The sequence below is a fragment of the Cyanistes caeruleus genome, chromosome 9 (assembly GCF_971803275.1).
Source record: "Cyanistes caeruleus chromosome 9, bCyaCae1.hap1.1, whole genome shotgun sequence".
Classification (NCBI taxonomy): domain Eukaryota; kingdom Metazoa; phylum Chordata; class Aves; order Passeriformes; family Paridae; genus Cyanistes; species Cyanistes caeruleus.
The window spans coordinates 19302119-19318633 of NC_141709.1; the positions used below are offsets into that span (position 1 = coordinate 19302119).

Here is a 16515-nt window from a genome sequence, read left to right on the forward strand (position 1 = left end):
GGAAATAACCTGTTTACCTACTTGAGAAAGTTCAGGAGCAGCTCATTAGCATCACATAAGCAAAATTTGGTTTGTATTTCAAGAAAGTAGATATTGTAGAAGACAATTGCAATAACAGGAGTGGTGGTTTTTTGTTTCACTTTATGGAGAGAGATTAAAAAGATAATATGTTTGTCCTTGTAGTGGGTTCACCAAAGTCCACTAATTTAAATTCAAAAATGCCAAACTTTTTTGGGATTAATTATAAACTTTGTCTAGACCATGTTGATAGCTCTCCAATGAGGGAACAATCTTCCCTTCTTTATAGGGCAGTTCACCTTATCCAGGTTTGTTTTTTTTAACCATTATTGTGAAGACACACGTCCAAAATATCATCTGCTGTGTATTTTTCATACCTTTCTGTTCTTAACAGGAAGTTGGGCCCCTCAGTCTTGCTTACGTTGATTGATGTTATTTCTGTAAATAGAACAAGCTTCCTTAATCAGTAAAGCAGAAAAATTGATGGAACCTGCTTTCCAGAACTATTTTGAGAGAGTGGAAAGCACTCAGTGGAGACTTTTGTTAGTTTAAACTGTTGAGTTGGCAGTCTTGGCCACTCTCTTCTCCACTAGGATGGGGAATACAAGCTATTGCCACACATTTCACTGATGACTGAATGGGTAAGATACAAGGATAAAGGGAAGTAGCTGAATTAATATGCTCATTTAATCTTCTTTTAACTATTGAGATTTCAGTAATAGTGCCAATTAGAAAAATTGTAACTGCAGTCTTGGCATTCATATGAATTAAGTGTCACAAGTGAATTAAATTCTGTATAATGACTTTCCTACAAGGATTCTAATTCTGCTGGTTTGGCTTGGTCAGAAACTGCTGTATAGAAGACCCCATAAGAACTCTAGGATCAATGTTTAGTACTTGCCTCAGTTCAGTAATTGTTTTCTTTTATGCGACTTTTTAGAGTGCTCTGACAAGGAAGGAATGAACAGCTTATCTTATCAAGATTTATAGTCAATAGCTTCTGTAGTCTGGTGAAGAAGACATCTGCTGTGCAAATAGCAAGGTTAAAGTGATTGCACATGAAGTAAATACAAACTTCAGCTAGTATTTCATCCTGAAAACCAGTCTGAACAATACTTAGATAACTTCATGTAATGAAAGCCCTTTCATAATCTTGACCCATATACAATTTTGTCAAATCCAAGGTCAGATAGAATTTAAAAAATAAGCTTTATTTGAACTTCTGTAACCATGATTTCACAATTGTAAGCATGCTCTTTAATAAAAAAAAAAAAAGAAAGCACTACTATTGTGTGTTGGGTTTTAAAAAAATTTCTTATATAAGTCTCAGAGTTTGATCAGTTGTAGTAGAAAAGAAAGTATTATCTATTTGTTTAGGGAATATCTTCTAAACCATTGCAGCAGCAGACAAAAGGAGTTCATTTCAAATTGATTAATGCACTATAAGTACCTGGAATTGCTTGGTCTAGTCACTTTGTTGCTTTCTCATCTCTCTGAAGAATCAAATGAAGCATCTGAAGATACCTGATGGATGCAGTCAGCTTTGTACTGATATTACAGTGCATTTCAGGAAATGTTCAAAGTGGGGCAATAATTTTCAATCTATTTTCAAGTGTGCCACAGTAAAGTTTTTCTATCAGATTATATAAAGTCCATTTCCCAAAGAACTGTGGATTTTTGTGTTGTGCATTTGTGGGCTGGTGCTTTTACATATGGACCTTTATAAATATATATGAGAAAATGATGCGTTGGTGATACTGCCTGCTGCTGTAGTATGCTGAGGTGCATTTTTTTTCCTCCAAAACCGGTACTGCCTCTTTTTCTTGTATACAAGCTTTAATTTTTTAATTTTCACAGAAGCCATATGTAACTTTGTTTCTTTCATACGATATGTACAAATTTTCCAAATCTTGCTACAGAATGTTTCAGGACCAAATCCGGTAATTCATTGGTAAGAATGTTAAAGTACAGGAAACTGTAACAAAGATGATTATTTTCCTCCTAAATAGAGAATTTAGACAAGATAGTAATACTAATTCCTATATTTGTTTTTCTCAGCTTGCAAGGAATGCATGAATTACCTCATATTATCAATTTTGCAAAGTCTTAGATGTGGATGTGATGTGGCCAAAAAAAGTTCATGCACCCATGCTTCCTGAAGCTGTATAAGACCATTTTAGTTGATTTGGTTTCTTTATGAAAGCATTCAGTGAAAGAAAAGCATAGCCTTTAGTATCCAGAAGCTGTACATGCAAACACTGCAGGAGATCTTGAGCTGCAGCAAAGGTGGAAGTACAGAAAAACTGTAAAATTCCCTCAGGAACCCCCTCCAGTTCATAGCAGAATGGCTGGCTGCTTGCCATGCTGTCACTGTCACTGATGCTGGCCAGCATCAGTACTCTGTGACCCCTTCTGACACAGATCATAGGGGCTGGAGGATGACTTAATGCTGCTTCTAGCACCATTAATGAATCAAATTTTAAGTGTGGATTTTCATCCTCAGTGGTGTGAGAAAGTCTATTGCTCTGAGAAGAAACCAGGGAAGAGAAATGTTTTCTTAAATTTAGATTTCATGTAGTTGAATAAAAGGTGTCTTTTTCTTCTGATCGCCTCCATAAACAACATTGTTGGTGTCTTTTCTTACAACAGCATGAGAAAAGATGTAACTGATTTCATTAGCATATTGCCATGATTTGTATAGGATATCTTATAAGTGTACTCTGAAAGCTGCCTGATATATAGTTTTCAGTGTTGTTCTGTCTTGGTCTAAAATACAATGGAATATCCTGGTTCACAATGAAAAATAGAACACATTTAAGCCTGTACTTAACTTCCACTGACTGTAATGAGGTTAAAAAAAGACTTGTAAATTCTAATATGCATAGGTATTCTCACGTAGAAGTACTTAAAATTAAACTCTTAAAAATTTAATGAACACATTTCTGCTGTCTTTTGAGAGCAAAGCAATTCTGTCTTGAAAATCTGGAAGTGGAGCACAAACATGATGAAATTAGTCTCAAGATCATTTTGATATAGATATTAAATAGGGTCCCCTAATGATAACAATTTACCAAAATTATTTCTTTTAAGTAGCTGAAGCAGTAACACAAGTGAATATTCTTTTTCAGTATGAATTGTGTTCAGTTCTCTATTTGCTTGCTTATTTCTGCAGTGAAGGAGGCAAAACAGTTGCATAATCAAGTCTTTATTGTATTGGTGTAATTTGCATGTTTTCTTTATTGTTTCAGAACCATCACAAATAATTATGAAACACTTATTTTCATTCTGGATGGATGATTGAAACCGCTGAGTTAATTTTCCCATATTTTGGGGGTTGTGTGATAAGAAAATATCCAAAGACACTCTAATTTGTCTGTTTTACAGTGAAATATATTTTCATCTTTTTTTAACCTTCAGCATGTGCAGCCTGATTGTTTTTTGCTGAGGTGATTTTGTGCCACAGAAGTTATCAATAGCAGTGTATCCTGAACACCTTCCTTCCTACGACATTACTTGTACAAAATTGTACTTGTATGAACAGGGCCATTGTTTTCAGCTTGACTACCTTTACAGGGATATGTAAACTTGGCCTTGTGAGACCAACTGCAATGTAAATGAAAAATTCTTTTCTTGAATTCACTGCAAGTCTGAGCTAGGCTTACAATGGTACAAATTAGCCTCCCCGTATGCTGTTTGAAAATTTACTCTTCAAAAAAAAGGCATAATCAATAAAAAGGGTTGTTCGTTGGTTTTGGGAATTTTTTGGTGTTTTTTTTTTTTAGTGGCTTTTGTTTGTTTGTTTGTTTGTTTTTTGTTTAGATGTGGGGGAATGTCAATGGTTTGCTTAATAAAGTTTTTACTGACAAGAGCAGCTCTGGTCTTAGTCTGATCCTATTCTGAGGCTTGATTACCAAAGGCTGTTCCACAGCCTGTGCTAATCACAGATCAGTTTGTGGCCCTTTGTATTTTGTACTCCAGTGCCCCACAACTCCTTCATCTCAAGCACACCACTCCTGTTCTCTGTGTGCAACTAAATATTGTAAGCAAAGTTCCAAAACAGTTCAAAAATATCATAGTTTCAAAAAAATTCTTCCTCCAGTTTTAAGCTATTTGCTTATGGATTGTAACAAAAGACAGTAATTTTCAGTGTTTAGGTTGCAGTTCTTAATTCAATCATTTATAGAATGCTAAAGTTTATCTTAGGCATTTTTTTTATGTAATAGTGTATGGCACTGTTTTTCTTCCAGTTCTCTGAATGTGTTTATTTTTCTAGGTTAAGGACAATTCATTCAATCTAAAACTGTCTTCTTTTTTCTTTTTTAATTAGGCCTAGAGATATTTTGCATGACACTGTAGCACTTCTTCCCCATTCTATCTTTATTTTGCAAAGTAACATGCTGGGTCTGTGCTTGTATTTTGTAGTGTTTGCCTTTGGTCGGCACTGTGTCAACGCAAAGCTTTAAAAACAATAAAATACTGGCTTTAGGGGAACAGAAAGGCTGAAGGATTGACTGTACATCTCTTTAATTTTAAAATTATAACAATAGTCTCGTATACAGTTTACATTAGCACCTCTATCAGCACTGAGCCACAATCTCCCAGAAAGTACATCTTCCAGACCTCCTGAGTACATGAAACACTTCCCTTAAGAAGGTAATTTCCCTGCAGAATCAGTGAGCTTTGTTACCTCCTTGTCCTTCTTGAAATGCCCTGTGCTTCTGGCCCTTTAATTTAATGGGAGACATTTCTGCACTCAGGCAGCAAAGAGACCGATTATGGCAGAGGCAAATCAGTATTATGAGAAACATGTAATGAGCCATACAGCCTGCAGAATTCTGGACAGCATACAGGGAGACACTTAAAGACAGCTTTCTCAAAGTCATCTCATTAGCCTGGGAACCAGGGCTAAGAGATAAGAATTCTTAATCAGAGACTGGAACTTGCTTCTTGTGTTTATTGGAAGCTTGTTTTTCTGAAGGTTGTACAGTCTATTTGCGAGTGTATTTTCAAGCTAAACTGTAGTAACCTGACATGCTTTGAGTTTCTATCATTAGTGCTTGCAGACTGTGAACTAAATCCCAAATGGTAGTTCCATAAAACAGTAACTAGAAATAGCTGAAGGTAACCAGAATTTATAGTAAGTTTGGATTCTAGAATCCTTGCATTAGTAATCCTCTGAAATCAAATTATTTTCACTCAGGTAGTACAAGTAGAACTGGGTAGGGAATCCCATTTTCCCCAAAAGCTTTTCTCCGATGACTATTTTAACATTAAATACAAAGTTGATAGAGGCTCAAGCCTCAGCTCCTGAGTAGCAATTATACTTTCCCCTTCAAAAGTATGTTTTAGAACCAATAATTGACATCACTGTATAAGGATAAGAAGTATAATTTTGTGAGATTCCTTAAATAACTGGAAAAAGCTTTTGTTCTGGAAAGAGGAAGCGTGTAGGTATGCAGGGGTGGGAGGGAGAGGGAAGGGTGCATAATAGTTCCCACTGTAGTACAAACTATGCAGGAACAGAGTGATCAGCAAAGTGGAAAATAGGAATCAGCTTTGCTTCTAAGGAAAACAACTCCCAGGAGGAAGCAAAAGTCCATATGTAATACCATAACTGCTGAAGTGCTGTTACTACCAAGAGCACAATGACAGTTCAGCTCATTTTGTTTCTTAAAGTGTAACCCATGAAACTATGGAAGTTCTCATATATAGAGTTTAGCACAGGGAATCTACTGATATAATGAGTTACCTGCTGCAAAGTGTATTTTCCTCTGTTATTCATCTGCAGAGGGGGAGATAACAGCAAAAGAAATCTCATGCAATATGGACTGAAGGTATATTACAGCATTTTCTTAACCAGACCTCCTGCCCCAACACAGTCAGCTTAGCCCATGACATGCCTATCTACATGCCCGTGACATGTAGAAGAGGTGACAGTTTCTGAAGAAAAATTTTAGCCTTACTTCAGTGTCTAGCTACCCTTATTGAACCCATGCTTACAGTTCTATATTTATCTTATTTGTTTGTTCAATGCTTTGAAATCTGTGTCCCTTATTTAAGCCAGTGAAAAGGTGCTGATGCTCGTGTCTTGCCTACATTGAAGAGGCAGGAATAAATGTTCTCTTGCAGACCCTGGTGGGTGGACATGTGTGAAACTTCCTCTGACTTCTGTCCACCAAGGAAACTTATGCAGCAACGTGGAGATGCTGGTGTCCTGCAACCACATGTAACCAGGGAAGCTAAGTTTAATTGATGCAAAGCTTTTGTCCCCATAAACATCCCAAATACAGTATTTCAAAATAGTTGTGTTGGTAACTATTTAAGGTTGTAGTTATGCTGCTGCTGTCACTTGCAGGAAATAGGAAAGCCAGGGTGACATGAGGTAAGATCTCTGTTTTATGCCAGTAGGAGTTTTGTACATAAACTTAACACTGGCAAAATTGTTTCTGCTGTAATCTCTTCTGTGCATTATGGCTTAACTGTGTTGGTATAATGCACATCCCTGTTACATTCACAGTAGGAGAGCTTTGCTCTTGCAATCCCTGCATTAGAGTGCCTATAGTAGAGCTATAGAACGAGCAAATGGCAGGCACGTTTCTGTGTGAGACACTTAACTCTTATTTACTTGTGTTGCTACAGCTTCGCTGTAGAGTCTGGGGCCCTTGCATACAGAGTAAGGGAGAAATTTAAAATCCTGGAATATCTGGGTTTTGCATTTACAGCTCTCACCAGGAGGCTGCTGTCACGGCTGCTGGAAACAGGTTGATGTCTGAAGTGCAGCCATGGAAAATGTTGGTTGAACGCCCCCTAGCTGAAATGGTTTTCAGAACATGGCTACGACGAATGTTTCCTGGGGATTTCAGTATACAGCTGGGGGGAATTCCACGTTCAGGCTTCCTTGTTTGCTGGTTTCAGCTCAGCCAAGCAGTTGCTCTAAGGATGGATACATTTCAGTTCACTGGTCATTTTATTGAAGTATCTTGCATTAAAGCAATCTTCATTTTTTGTTCCTGCTAATCAAGTTGGTACAAATCTGGACATATGAGGCTATGCTTGCAAAACTCATCTGTAAACATGATTGGCATAGATGCGTTCCTACTTTAGAGGCAAGTTAAGCAATTCTAGAAATACAAGTGTCATAGAGCTCTGTGCTTTCTCTGGTGTCAGATTGCACAGATACTAATCAAAGCAAGAGAACTCTGCCTTTTCTGTTAGTAAATTGACTGAACTTTGAATAAGCCAATAGCTTTAGTTTTATTTTCATTGAAATGCACATTTTAATATAGGGAAAGAAAAGAAGGAAGACGTCTTTCTGTGTAGTTAAAACTTTGACTTTATTGTTATATACACAGGATGGCATTGATTCTACCTCTTCCTTGATCAGACTGATCAGCATAGATCTGTACACAGGAATTTCTCAGTCAACCAACACTATACATTCAGGAGAAGTTTTGATGTATCCACTTAGTGAATGATTTCTATTGCCCATATTCTGTCTCTCTTTCTCTTGTGCGCTCTCTCTCTCTCCATAAGTCTCATTTTTAATGTCATGTTAGAGGGAAATACATGGCCAGTTTAAAAACCCCAAAGCTACACAAAGTTAAATATCTCAGATTATATGCTTAACTGCTACTTGATTTTGGACAGGCTCTGCTGTGGGAGTTTCTTCAACCATTAAAAAAGTGTCACTTAGCTAGGAAGTGGGTGATAGGCTTGTTAAAATGGTCATACAGCTCTTCCTTTGCAATGCTGACATCACTGCTTACACACAGAACAGGGATTTTGAGGATGAAGTAGTATTGTAATAGCAGATTAGCCTGGTAGTTGCAAAAATCAAGCTATTGAAGATTAGAGACTTCCTTTTCCTGACATTATCAAATGAGGTTTTGTTGTCTTACTGTTTTCTGTGCATGTAAGAGTTCATGAGGAGGTGGACTGTCACCACAAGCTGTCTGGATATTTTTTTTTTGTCAGAGTATACAGAACTGAGCAGGAATAATTGATAATACACTACAGCAAATGCTGTCTTCAAGTTTACAACAAACATGACAAAAGTATATTCAGTATGTTTCAACTGCTAAGTAACAGCAGTTGTGAGAAAAAAAAAAAAAAACGACCTGACAAAGGTTCAGTACTTCCATCCCCTTCAACTAGTGCTGAGCAAAACCTGGTCTCCCTTGTATTTCAAAAAGCAAGAAGTAAGCTTTTAAGCAACTTGTAATACAACATCATCTTGACATTCTGCAGAATGTATAAAAGCAGCAAAAAGACACGACCCCTGTTTTTCCTTTGGAGATCACTGTTATGTTCAGAGGTCTCTTTTCTCATGGCTGCAACTGCAGTAGACAAGTCCAAAAGTTGATGTGCTGTCTTTCAAGGCCCATGGCCTTTTTTTGCATCTTTGGGGAAACCAAAACTGGGACACATGTGATAGAGTACCTGAAAGCATGAGATAGTAGATCCTTTCCAGCTGCAGGTACCTAACATTTTAATGGTTACAGGTATATTGCAAATAAGTACAGTTTTTTTAAAAAATGAAAATTGACGAGATCAAAAAGTGAAAGCTGAGACTTATTTTTGCACAATTCTTTATGAAGTGTGATCAGAATATGGTCTATTGGGAAGATTACAATGACAAGGCATGGCAATTATCTGAAAAAATCCCTTTATTTTCTCACAGTTTTTTTTTTTTTTCTGTATTAATTATTCTTTATTATAATTTGAAAAAGGACAAAATTGCATTTCCTTCCTTCCACCTGCCTGCCTGCCTCACTTTGGGAATCTGCTAAGTAGTAAGGAATTAGGAGCATTTTAAAACAGTTATCTAAAGCATGCTGTATATGAAAAATCTCCAACAACTACACTGGTGTTTGTAGTTTTAGCATCAATAAAGAATTGATGGATGCATGTTTATATATATATATATATATATATATATATATTTATGTATATTTTGTGTGTACTGCTTTCAGTTAAGAAATAAATCTGCTGATAAAACACTTGAGAAGATTCCTAGACTAGAAAAATATGTAAGTTACACAATAGCTTACATGTCTTGCAAGTCTTGAATATGCTGAACTACAATGATTATTGTCAAACCTTACTGAACTACCTACCTGCACTAAAATGAACCAAAGATGACACAAACTATGAATTGCTATATTAACATTCTGAACTGTTATTAACTAATTCCACTACCACCTATTAATTAGTTACCGGGCCTAAATCTAATACAATTGCTGTTTTGTATCAAAGTAGCAAACCACTATAAAGGAACAGAGGAAATTAAAGTTTAGGCTGTGTTAGTTTAGCATGTGTTTAAATCGTGCTGCCAAATTACTTCCGTATTTAGCTAAATAGATAACTTTAGTCATGAAAGCTCAACAAAAGAAATTTACTCAATACTTAAATACTGATAGTCATACAAGTCTGAGTACATACACTGATTCAGGATTTTGGCTTATCACTGCAAGTGACATTTTTACTACAAAGATCTTTGTTTGGATCCCAGTTCTTAAAAAAATCTAGTTCTAGACCCTTCTGTAAAAAAATATCAATACGATGTCCTTCTGTTACAGGCATAACAGCATGCTCCTATTACAAACAGATGGGTTATCTAATACTCATTAGTGCCTCAGCCATGAGGTTTTGTTGCCTCTAGAGTGTAATCAATCAGGAGGGAGAACTATTTGGTGCTTGTCTAGTGCTTTAGTAATTCATTCACTATAGATCCTCATTAGAATGGAAAATTATAGCTGTAGAAATGTCTTAGTTTAAAGAAACAGAAGCACCTTTTTTCTTTCCCCTCTTTTCAAAGTACATGTTCCATGGTTATAAATGAAGGGCATGGGCACTGGAAGAAAAGCATCAAATGCATGCTGGTAACTTATTCATTGCAATTTTGGCCATCAGGGAAGTTCCCTGCTCTCTACAGCTGTACTGGTTGCTACTTCAAGTTCTCTAAGTTCTACTCTGAAGAAAGTGAAAGTGGAACTTTTCTCTACAGGAAAAAGAGACAAGGCTGAGAGTAATTTACTGTTGGAAGTAATGACATGTGATTTTATGAATGGTCACAGGAATTGCAGCATTTATTTCCTTTGCAGACTGTTTTGTGAAAAGGGGACGAAAAATTAAGAAAAAATTAGGAAATCTTGAAAAATCAAAAGTCATAACTCATGGGTTTCACATTATTTTCCTGCAGAGAGCAAGAAAATTTGCCATGATTTTTTACATGATGTTCTATGAATCCACAACTATTAAAGTTTAGTGCAAATCTAACTCAGCTCTGCAAGTGTGAACAGTGTTTTCATGGTGGAAGAAATGTTAGCAGTAGGCCTCTGTGCTAGAGTATGCACATCCTCTAATGGAACCACTTGCTTAGTCTCAAGTGCTGGCTGAAGAAGAAAGAACATGCAGGCAGAATAGGTATCTCTCAGAAGACAGGATTAAATGAGAGATTTATGTCTCTGAGGTGGCTGCTCTTTGGATATTTTTCTGTAGTCACACTTTAACAGAGAGATAACCACAGAACTGTATTTCCATAGTGCATCTCTTGGTTTCCCTCTCACTGTAGTCATATTCCTAGTGGGAAATACAGATCAGGCAAAGAGGCTTCCATACATTTGAAGAATCCTTGCTTGACCGAGGAGTGTGAATAGCTGATAACATGCCAGTGTTAGGCCAGACCTATGCAGGCCGAATCCAACCTGTAGTGCATCGTCACTAAAGCTGATCAACGTGGTCCCATTTGTATAACACATGCTGAAGTTTGAGACTTCACTGCTCCTGGCTGTCAGTCTGCTCCTTGCACTGATGTTACCCCCCCGAGGTAAAGCTAGCACAGAAATAGGTGAGTTTGCATCTATGCTTATATACTTTTCAGCCTGATGGATTAATGCATTGTTCATGTAATTGAAGATATCAGGTTTCGAGTGATTAGAGAGAGGAGTGGACTTGTACCTTTCTGCTGTCCTTGCTTAAGGGAACAGCCTGTTGCAGAGATAGGTAACTTTTAAGGGCAGCAATACTGATTTGCACTAATAAACTTGTGGAGCCTTCTCTATGCAAGCTGTACATTTGAATTATTTTCTTTAACTATTAATGGATCTTCTACACATCTTCTCAAAATTAACAAGAGCAAATAATACTTTTGCAGTATTCTTAAGGAACTGTTTTTTTGGAAACTCCTGGCTCTTAATGATTACTGGGATAGCTGACCTTGGATTTATATCTAAAGCTATTAGAGATTTGACTGTCTCCAACTGCCACTTCAAGTGATAGTCAGATCATCATGTCTTGTATATTTAGCAAAGCCTAGGTTTTTGGAAGCTGCTTGAGATTTGACCTTGCTTTTAAAATTACTCAGAATCATTTCACATATCTAAGTAGCGTGTGAAAAAATCACTTCAACTCACCTCATTTGACATCAATCCATTAAAGTAACCCATGAAGTTTTGTCTATTTTTATATATTACTGTCACTTCTACATGAATAAAAATTCAAAAAGAGAATTGGCCTAAACAGAAACTATAAACCAGTGAATCATGCAGTCTTTATAGCAATTTTACCTTGGCCACCACATCGTCATGTGTCACTTCTAAGTAAATGTAACCCAGGAGGGAGAAAGGTCTGGAGGGAGAAAAAGGGGGGAAAAAATTCTATGCTATGCTTGTAGGAGACACCATTTAATCAGCTAGACCAGTTAATAACTCTTGCTGCCTTTTTTATTTGTCAAGGGTTCAATATTTTTTCAATATGAGGTCTGCTTCAGTATGCTTTAAATGGCAGTTTATAATTAATGGTACTTGAGTGTGTCTCTTATTTCAAAAATTCATACAACATTCTTGGTTACAATTTATACATGATTTTAAATTATAATTAACATTCAGCTTTACAAGATATATGCAAACAGATATGCAAATTTGGAAATAAATATGCAAACATATAAAATGTTTTTGAATTAAGTAGTCCTTAACATTTTTAATGAAATCAATATTTTATTCATATTTTGCACACAATTTTGAGTATTTAGTGATTTGGTAGTTCTCAGACTTTTGTGGACCATGGATGCAGATTGATTCTCTTATGGCTCATCTTGTCTTCCACTCTGCTGAACCTCATTCTTCCTTTATGGAAAACAGGAGCTAATCCAAACTCCTCTAAATTGTTTGGATTATTTTCAATTATGCTTTGTAGATATTTGGGATAGTTAACTTAACATGTTACTGAAACAGTTGAAAACAATATTTATAAAAACTTTCATATTGAATCACATTAAAGGTTTGTCTAGCCCAATATCCTGTTCCTAAAAGTAACTAAATAAAAGGGGAAAGCTATGAAGATATATATCAAGTATATCATCTAGATGTTTTTCTAGCACACAGCCAACTGTGAGTCAAAATGCTTATGTTTTTATATATATGTGTGTGCATTCTGTCTTTGTGTATGTATATATAAAAATGAGGAAACATACACACACACACACACACACACACACATACATGTGTGTATATATGTATGTATATTCTGGATGTTTACAGATATTCTGGAGATACATATGTATATTCTGTCCCTGACAGTGTTGGTGACTCACCAGGTTACCTGTGTCTTTTGAGAAGTAGAGATCCCAACCCCAAATACAGTATTACAGATGTGATCTAACGGATGACGAGTTTCTCCTCCCTCCGTCTACTGATTATGGTGTTACTTTGGTCCAGGGTGATGAGTCCTGTCTTCACCAGATATAATGTGAACTCACTGCTGCAAGCAAGGACATTTCCTTACCTGCCCCAGCCCCAATAAATGGATCCTGGCAATTCCTGTAGCCCCAGGCCTGAAGACTGGCATCCTCTCCTCAGGAGCTCATACAACCCAAATGTTACCTCTGAAAGGTATATAGTTAAGGAACCAGATGGACAAGGCATAAAAATGTGTGGAATTTTGTATTTAACTGATAAGACAGGAAAATCTTCAGGGGTCCTGAGAGAAAATGAGGGTTCTGGATGTAGTTGCTAGTAAATAACTAGCTATTAGTACCGGGAGACTGATGGGTGCTGGACAATTGTCACAGACTGAACTAGGAAGTCATAAAATACTGGTACTTCAAACTTTATTCTTTATAGTGTAATAAGATAATGCATGCCGAGGAGAGGCACCAGGAGCAGTTGAAGGGTTTGGTGTTACAAAGGCTAAAGGCTGAAGTAGCAGGCAAGGTGTGGAGGCAGGTTTCCATTCTGCCTTCATTTCCTTCCAAAGCATGCTTTGCACATTGTTTACTACTGAAAGAATTTCTGCAACTGGAGAAAATTGCTGAAATTATCTGTTTCTTCAGACACCTAAAGTTCTCCATCTAGAGTCTGCTGTTAGACAGGATGGCTTGAACAAGCATTGACTTAGACTGAAGGAATTTGAATACCTGAACATACAAATGTAGAGTAGATGAATATAGCACAGAAAATTGCATTCAAGTCACGATGCACCTTAGAATGCAGGAGGTGTACCCTATTCAACTTCAAGTCTCAGAAGCTGAGTAAATGTTTGTGTGCTACAGATCCCCACAAGGTATCAGTTGAAGAGTAAGTTTGGTTCCTTATCCTTAGTTTGCAAGATTACTAATCAAGATCACATTCCTGGGCTTTAATTCATTTAGGGTTACTACACAAACTTGTTACATCCAAAAAGAGTCATGCTGAAATCTATGTTGTTGATCATATAAGAGTTGTGCATTTTAATAAAGTTTGTAGATTTGGTCACTTACATTTTTTTCAATACAACCTAGAATATGTTTAATTTAGTTTACGTTTATGCATAAGTAATCAAAATCATAATTATATTGCTAAAGAAACATCACTTAAAAATAGACATATAAATGCTGTTTTGATCACTGCAAACTGCTATTTGTGGTGCTGTGTTTTAGTTACTAGATGTAGAAAAATTTATCTGCCTTTGCAGGTGCGTACTCAAAATGCTGTTTCAGGGCATGTATTAGTATTTTTAGGAGAAATATTGATTGATTTATTACTATAGTTATAGTGAGTGAAAATCAATACAGTTGCTTCCCTGTACATCTGTGGTAGTTTCAAAGTTTTCAGAGTATAATTGACAGAAAGAAGTAAGAGCCTGATATAATTAGCAAACCTGTGTTCAGAGCTGTGCAACACCCTCTGCATAACATTGGTCTTTAAAAGACCATACTGATGCACTTGCTTATAGATTTTTTATTCTCACAGCATACTTCAGTGCTGGGTTCTTGCAAGATTTTGTTTCTGTGGGCTGGATTTCATTTCAGCAGATAGCCCAATCCTCTCATCCTTCTATTGTAACTGGTTTTTGAACTGTGTCAAATTCACCAATGGCTTTACGATAGTCTGAAAATTAACAGTGTCCTCTTACTTGCACTGGGCTATGTGATTCACAAATTCCTTATTTAACTGATACTTCTTTTCCCCTTTTCCTAAGGCAATCTTGTGTGCTTTTTAAACCAGTGTAGAGGCAGTAAAATGTGTATACATTGCAACTTTTTCTTCCTGGCACTCTATCACTTGGAAAGCAATCTGAGGCTTTTCCATAGGCTGATGTATTGGCAGTAACTTAAAAACAACCCAAAAATATAGAAACATGGTTTTTGATTATGCTATAAATTGGGACTATTTCCTTCAGGCAGGCGGAAGGACATGCCAGCTGGACTTTATATGTTGGCTGTTAAAAAGCTTTAGGAGCCAAAATTATAATTAGCTCACTCATATTGAAATATGTTCTCCCTAGCTGTTTTTTTTCCACAGCCTGATGCAATTCCTGAAAGATGCAATTTCCTTCAGCACAGGAAATATGCATCACACCGTTGGCATTAAGCAACCACCCGTGCAGTGGCTGTTGCAATGCATGCAAGGGGGGGCCGATGCATTTTCTGACTGGTGCATGTTGGGGGTGTCTGTCTGCAGGGCCTGGTGCAGAGGGCTCGCACTGGCTGGGACTGAGCAGTGCACCGACTGCAGGGATCTACGCTCCAGGCAGAGCGGGCATGAATCGCCCAGGCTCACAGGAAATGCTTTGTACAAGCAAACTGGATGAAAAGCAGGGTTAGGCCAACAACAAATCATCAGTGCAAGAAAGTTGCTTGTATTTCAGCAGCACCTAGTTTTATGTATTATGAAGTAGTGCTTAAGAGGGCCCATTGAGATCCAGGTGTCACTTAATCAAAATTACTGTTGCACACTGTATGTAAGTGGTGGGAGTGAAGGACTGGTAGGCATAGCTGAAAGAAACTTTTATGAAGGAACTTTGACAGGAAACATGCACTATAGCACAGGATGCAAATCTGACAGACATCATGGATACTTATTGGGACAACTGAAGTCTGTTAAGCAGGCCAGTGAGAGTACAGCTAGTCTGAGAATGTCTTCATTCACCCCCCTCTGTCACTCTTCTGATGTTAGCATAGATGTGTCCACTGTGAGAACTGGTCCATAACTTCTGTAGCTCACCAGAGTTGAGAAAGGGAATGGAGGATACTGAGGCAGGCAGGATAGCAGATGAGATTTCATAACAAGTCAGACACTGCAAGAAGGATCCAAATTCTCCTGTTTCACATTTCAGTACCATCCAATGGTTCATTTTAATTCAGTCTGAAATTTTTACTTATTTTTTCCCCCACTGTTTGGACTGTTTATCTGCAAGATAGATATTCAATCATATTAGGGGTGGTAAAATGCTTTTCCCTGAAAGTTTTCTCAGATTCTGTGTTTGGTTGATTTCTTTTACTTGCATTTGTTCTTTCTCTGTTGTGGGTGCTTTTCCATAAATGGGGAAGTTTCTCAAGATGAACTGATTTTTTACTTCCATGTTAGATATCTATGATGGTTACACAGTTGCATATTTTGAATATTTAGTTTTGTTTTGCATAAAAGACTCCTATCCAACTTTCCATTTTACTACTTTTTTCCCAAAGGAATAGAAATCTTTCTTTAGGTACATCATTTAGTTTGGATAAGTGACTCATAAACTTCTAGCACTGGGGAAAAATGAAGAGGGAGTGTTCCTAGTAGAAGATGTTATGTCCATGTGAGAGCTGCACACCTTTGGTTTCGTCTACCCGGCTCTTTCCCAGCTGTGGTTTAGCCAGCCCTTCCCCAGCTGTGGTTTAGCCAGCCCTTCCCCAGCTGTGGTTTAGCCAGCCCTTTCCCAGCTGTGGTTTAGCCAGCCCTTCCCCAGCTGTGGTTTAGCCAGCCCTTTCCCAGCTGTGGTTTAGCCAGCCCTTCCCCAGCTGTGGTTTAGCCAGCCCTTTCCCAGCTGTGGTTTAGCCAGCCCTTTCCCAGCTGTGGTTTAGCCAGCCCTTTCCCAGCTGTGGTTTAGCCAGCCCTTTCCCAGCTGTGGTTTAGCCAGCCCTTCCCCAGCTGTGGTTTAGCCAGCCCTTTCCCAGCTGTGGTTTAGCCAGCCCTTCCCCAGCTGTGGTTTAGCCAGCCCTTGCACTGGCGGGGCCAGGCCAGCGGCAGCCGCCCG

General features: G+C 37.6%; 1 long non-coding RNA gene across 3 annotated transcripts in view; it reads left to right on the forward strand.

Annotated features, from left to right (window-relative positions):
• The window catches only part of LOC147651654 (uncharacterized), a 175593-nt gene that overhangs the window by 14193 nt on the left and 144885 nt on the right, over positions 1–16515 (forward strand). The window contains exon 4 of one of the 3 annotated variants that reach the window (XR_015273656.1): positions 12735–12908. The exons of the other annotated variants lie outside the window; for them this stretch is intronic. This is a non-coding gene — a long non-coding RNA (uncharacterized LOC147651654). The remainder of the gene's footprint in view (positions 1–12734; positions 12909–16515) is intronic. 3 annotated transcript variants of the gene reach the window in all.